At 45.3% G+C, this 6150-nt stretch overlaps 1 pseudogene; it reads right to left on the reverse strand.

Moving 5' to 3' along the window:
* Nucleotides 1-4272: 4272 nt before the first annotated feature.
* Nucleotides 4273-4901, reverse strand: LOC112655467 (prefoldin subunit 1-like; annotated as a pseudogene).
* Nucleotides 4902-6150: the final 1249 nt, after the last annotated feature.

The raw sequence follows: 6150 nt of genomic DNA on the forward strand, positions 1-6150 counted from the left end.
GAGCAGTGCTGGGTTGGAGGCCTCCAGGACTTGCCAGACAGACCCCCATGGTTCTGGAGACACTGGCCACTGCCCCTTATCTTTCCTCCCCATGACATGTGTGGATCTGATGTCTCTAGTGCAGAACAGCTCTGGACTCCGAGACTCAGCTCTGAGCTGGTGGGACAATGGAAACATGGGCTTTGGAATGCGTCCAAACAACACATAGTTCCATCTCCTCCTCCCCCAAAGACTGACCAATGACCCCTACACCAGCGACTGGATTGTTCCTGAGAAACCCAGAGTGGCTTTGGCAACTGCCTGACAAAAGACTGTCACATTTTTCTACCCTTCACCTTTGGAGTATCTTCATCTGAACCTGCACTGCCATTTATAGGGGAATTCAACCAAATTTGGGCTAAGTTTGTTTAGAGTCACCTTGCTATGACATTAAGGCCTCCAGGAGAGTCCCTGAAAAGTCTGTGAGGTCTGCTAATTCCATTGCGAGTGAGGAATGTGTTTATTCTTTCATGGGGCAAAGATCCCCCACTCAAAGTGACGCTGCCACATTGTGTAACCAGGAACATGGGCTGTTGCTGATGTAAACAAATGGCCATGGGCAGACCTGCCAAGAGCCTAGTCTCCTTTTCCCAGAGGTGTTTCTTATGAATGGTTGTGCCCAGTGAAGCAATTTCCTGCCTTGTAAACTTCTGCCCAGCAAACCACATCTCCTATCTATCGCTGCCTGGCTCTGGGTCATAAAGCAATTCCCCAGAGACCATTCTGAGCCCGATCAAGAGTCCTTGAGTAACAAGAAAATTACCCTCCACCTGCAGACGTAATGACACTTTGCAAGCTAGTGGCTTTGCAGTTTCTGAACGTAAACATCACATGCCTTACCCCATGTCTTCCCTCCACTCATCTGAGATGTGGGGCCCACATACTTGATTCTCAGACTCTGGTCTACTCCTTGGAGGCACCAGCTGACTAGTGACCCATTACCTTGACCCGAGGACCCTGCAGCCTGGAGAACATATTTCACTGTGTCTGATCATGATTTATAGAAGCAGGGCAAGAGAAGTTCAGGCAGGGGTCCCCGGCATGCAGAACACAGAAGAAGGTTTGGGCTGAAACAACAATGGAAGCTCATTGATTTGTACATTCATTTGGCTCGTTGTGGTCCCTCGACGTGGAAAGTCTTCCCCACTCCCCCTCTGCCTGGTGAACTGTCACTCATTCTTTATGACGTAGTTCAAGTGTCTTTCAAAGAACCTTCTTTGATTTCTATCTAAACAGAATTGCTTCCATTGTCCTACCACTCTAACACCTACACACTGCATTGCAATCACCTGCTAATTTGTCTGTCTCCCCAGCCAAGCTGGGAACTCCCTCAGGGCATCTTGGAACCCCTAGTACCCACCACACTAAACTGGCTCAAAGTCAATGTGCAAAAGAGGTTTGTTGAATGAATGAGTGAATGGGAATCTATTACATGCCTCTCTACCATACTTAGATGTTTTGCATAATGAAAACACAGAGAACACATTTAAGGGAATGAAGACCTGGGTTGGGCTGGTGAAGATAGGTATAGCCTAGGGGTTCTCTCCTTGAGAAGATTGCAATCTGGACATCTTCCTGTGGATGATAGGAATATTTGCAGATGGGGTATAGAGATTGAGTCCATGGGTAGTTAGAAGTGATCTGTTGTTGGTTTCCTTCTGCTCAGGAGGCAGAATGGGTTCCAAGATGGTCTAATTAGCCCTAGAACTATACTAGCCATAAGACATTACCTAGGACCTCCACTTTTATCTATTTCTTCTCTTCATATCCCCATTTATAAAAGTAATAACAACGAGGGGGCACCTGGGTGGCTTAGTCGGTTGGGCATCTGACTTTTGGTTTCAGCTCAGGTCATGATCTCAGGGTCATGGGATTGAGCCCCGCATCAGGCTCCACATTCAGCAGGGAGTCTGCTGGAGATTCTCTCTTTCCCTCTCCCTCTGCCCCTCCCCACCATGCATGTGCTCTCTCTTAAATAAATAAAATCTTAGAAAAAAATAGTAATAACAATGACTTGCTCCTTCCTTTGAAGTCTGAGGAGTTTGAGATAGTGGTGGTGGTAGGTATTCTGTGGGTCATTTTCCAGATATTTGACTAGTAAACTCCATGACATACGTACACACACTCATTCATTCAAAAAATATTTACTGAGTACCTCATATATGCCAGGTACCAAACGATGGGGCCCAAATAGTGAACAAAAACCAAGTCCCTGTTCTCCTAGAACAGGGGGAAGACAGTCAGTGACAGTGGAGTTGGGGCCCATCATGTTTTCTCAAGTGGTAGTCCCGGAAGGACTGGATGCCAATAATTAACAGTAATCGGGTCTTAATACACCAGGCAAAGGGCTTCATGTACCTTGCATCTTCTTTCATCATTATGACAACATTATTTTCAGATATAGAGACAGAGAGGCTAAGTAGACTTCCCAAGATCACACATCTAGTAAATGGCAAAGCCAGGATTTGAACTTAGATTTGTATTGCTCTCCAGCCTGAGCTCTTAACCACAACTTTATACAGTAGCAGCAAATATTTACTAGATGAACAAAGAAGTGGATGAATGGTTAACCCTAACTACAGTGGTAGCCTGTTGTTCTGCTTCCTTAATACAAACGTGAGCAACACGTTTAAGTTTTTCATTTACTTATTAATTCAAACTTCTCCAAAGTATGGCTCCTCTTGAAAGTAGATGTCCTAAAGATTAAGAAACTATCACCTTTCTCCTTACCATTCATGTTTCCTGGGCAAGGCAATGTGTTTTACAAATATAATGATTTTTTCCCTGCCAGTTTTGTCAATAAATAATTGGCATAAAAAAGTGTGTAAGTTTAAGGCATGCAGCATGTAATTTGATTTATATATATTGTGAAATAATCATGAATTTTAAAAAATTTTGTTTATTTGAGAGAGAGCAAGGGTAGGTAGGAGGGGCAGAGGGAGGGGAGATGCAGAACCCCCGCTGACAGGGAGCCCAATGTGGGGCTTGATCTCACAACCCTGAGATCATGACCTGAGCCAAAATTAAGAGTTGAACACCCAACCGAATGAGCCACCCAGGTGTCCCCAAAGTGGCCTTTTGAAATGGCTTTTCTCCCTATGTCTAGAAGACTATGTAGTACATAGTAATTACTCAATAAACATGCTGTTGGCTGAATGATTGGATGTCATGGTATTGTCGCCCTCCCTCAGAGAGCTCCGACATCACATCAGGGCTACGCTAATAGCAGGATGATGGCATGAGCTCCTACCAAGTTGCTTCCTAAAGTGCCACTTTAAAGAATATCTGACATAGAGTCCGTGCTCTAGCAACTCTGTTTTTCACTTTCTACAACATCAATTTCTATTTCCTACTTTGTTCAGGCCCCCAAACTTGCAACGTCTTTCTTTCTCACTCTCTGCATGAAAACCACTGGGAAATTAGGTGCCTCCAAATCCTCTCTCTTTAGAGGACACCCGCAATCAGACTGCCTCTCTTCACCTCCACCGCCGCCCGTGGTCTCAGGCCGATGACAGCCATGTCTTCTGATGGTTTTCTGCTATCACTCTTGGTCCCTCCCCACAACTCAGCTGCCAGAGGGACACCCCCCCCCCCCTGGAAAACATAAGTTAAATCTTGTCCCTGCTCTGTACATAACTCTCTGCAGGCTCCCAGCTCCCTTGGAGTAAAAACCAGGTCCTCACGGCAGCTCAGCAGTCCCTTCAGATGGTGACAAGTCCCTTGGTCCTTCTGTCATTTTCCGTCTTGTCCCACAGCCTGCTCTCCTCCTGACCCACTGTTCTCCGTGTCTCTCAGCTCCAGCAACTCTAGCCTCCCTGTTGGATTTTTCATAGATAGTTTTGTCATCACACATACATTCACAGTTAGTGCTTGTCTCCCCTGTTTGTCTTTTTTTTTGGGGGGGGGGACACATGCCTTTTATTGGTCTAAGGAGCATAACTAGTTAGGCTTGGGCAGAGCTCCCCTATCTGTATGGCTCCCATCTCCTTCTCCTGGGAGTTTGTGACTCACCCCCAGGGGAGAAGAGTGTTCTGGACAGGGGTAGCAGACAGAGCCAGGATAAAAAATACAGAACTGGGGTCTGAAAGGGTATCATGGTGAAGTAGAAAACACAGGGTTATGAGATCATCCAAATAAAAAGTCCACCAGGGCAGAAGAGAAGTTTCTCCACATGGGCCCCCCACCTGCCCTTGCCAGGAATGGGAGGGGGCTGGAAGCTTCGCTGGAGATTTCCTACTGTGCCCTTCATGCCATCAGCATCTCCCGGATGTTGTCCTCAGCTTCCTTCACACTCCGCTCCAGGTAGGATTTTTTTCTGTTCTAGTTCTTTAATTTTTTCTTCTGCTATTTTCTGTTTCTCTAACAGTTGATTGTGAATTACCTCCTTGGACTGAGAATAAACATTCTTCCTACACCTTCATACATGTTAGTCTCATCTACCAAAGTCATAATCTCTGTATCTGTAAGATGTGTGTGCTTTTTCGTTCTGTTTAGCTGTTCAATGTGTATGTCTGCAAGCTTCACCTTCTGTTGAGTGTCAGTAACTTTGGCGTGAAGTTCTGTGAAGGCCTTCTTCAACTCCAGATCCACGGGAGCTGCCATCTCGGTTCACTCGGTGCACCTGCCTCTTTTTTTTTTTTTTTTTTTTTAATTAATCTCTACACCCAAAGTGGGGCTCAAACTCACGATGCTGAGATCAAGTCACGTGCTCCACCAACTGAGCCAGCCAGATGCCCCAAGAAGGGGAAGAATTTTTATTTATTTGGTTCACTGATGTACCTTCAGCGTCTAGAGCAATGGTGCCTGGCACATTATAGGTGTCAGTAAATATTTCTTGAATAAATAAATGCGAAGCATTATTTTGGACTAGATGGTGTTTCCAAAAGCAAAGGGGATACGCAGAAGTTCTTACAATCGCTCAAGAAATCAGGCACACTTTCCTTATATGGGGATTTATTTTTTTGTCTTTAAAAAAAAAATTAGCCCTCTCTCTTTATCTCTTTCCTAATTGAGAATAATTCAATATAATTGGCTTATTAAGGTTGCCTGGACAATAGGACATAGAAAAGGAACCTGCCTTTTGGGAATGTAACAGTAGGTAAGAAAATTAAATATGTGGAGACTACAAAGAAATATCATGTGTTTGTGTCGTGTGACCTGTTGGCATAAACATACATATGAGGACTGTGTGAAACCACTTTGATGATTCCTGCTTTTGATGTTACCCCCCCGACACTTGTTTGCTTTGCTCTGCTCTCCCTCAGAACGTGTTTCCTCTCTATACATGCGCACAGCACTGTACATACATCCAGGAAAATATGGTCACTCAAGCGTGTGTGAAGTCCTGCATACCCCAAAGATTCATTTAAAAAGTAGGATCATGTTATAAATCTTGGCTGACAATCTAGTATTTGCCTAGCCAAGATGACCTCTGTACCAGAATTGGGGGCAGAGAGAGGGGGGAAGAGAGGGAGGGGAGAGGAGGGGGAGGCAATGGGGAAGGGAGGGAGGGATGGAGAGGGAGGGGTAGGCTTTATAGGCATTTGGGTTGAGCGGATTGCAGCTTCTCATGAATATTCAGCCTGTTTGTCGCTATTGGGGTGTGTCTGAAGTATTAAAATGTGGATATGTCATATGTCACCGCATTGGCAATCATAACCCGGCGCAGATTTTGATGGTGTTTGAATTAATTCCTAATTCAAAGGGGACACATCAGTCCTGATTTTCCTTGGGAAGAAGTTTGCTCTTGCTTCCTCCAGATCCACCCCATTCCTTGCTCTGGGCACTCCTCCTCCATGGCTCCCACTCGCCTGCAGGGGCACTTCCAGCTCTGGTCTGGGTCTCCTGGCTCTCACACTTTCTGCAAGGTCACTGCATTTTACCTTCTTATTTCCCCTGGGAGACAAAGACTCACCTCAGCCAAGATTCTCACCTCTCCTCAGACCTCCCTCCCTGACTCATCCTTGGTGCCCTGCTGGATTTGCCATATATCATAGATATGAACACCAGTTTACCAGTAGTTTGGCCGTTTTCTTTACCAAGCATCATATTTGTGATGAGGTTATCCAGAAATCGCAACAAAGCCCAGACGACTGCGTGAGAAGTCACTGT

The sequence above is a fragment of the Canis lupus genome, chromosome 9, assembly GCF_003254725.2.
Source record: "Canis lupus dingo isolate Sandy chromosome 9, ASM325472v2, whole genome shotgun sequence".
NCBI lineage: Eukaryota > Metazoa > Chordata > Mammalia > Carnivora > Canidae > Canis > Canis lupus.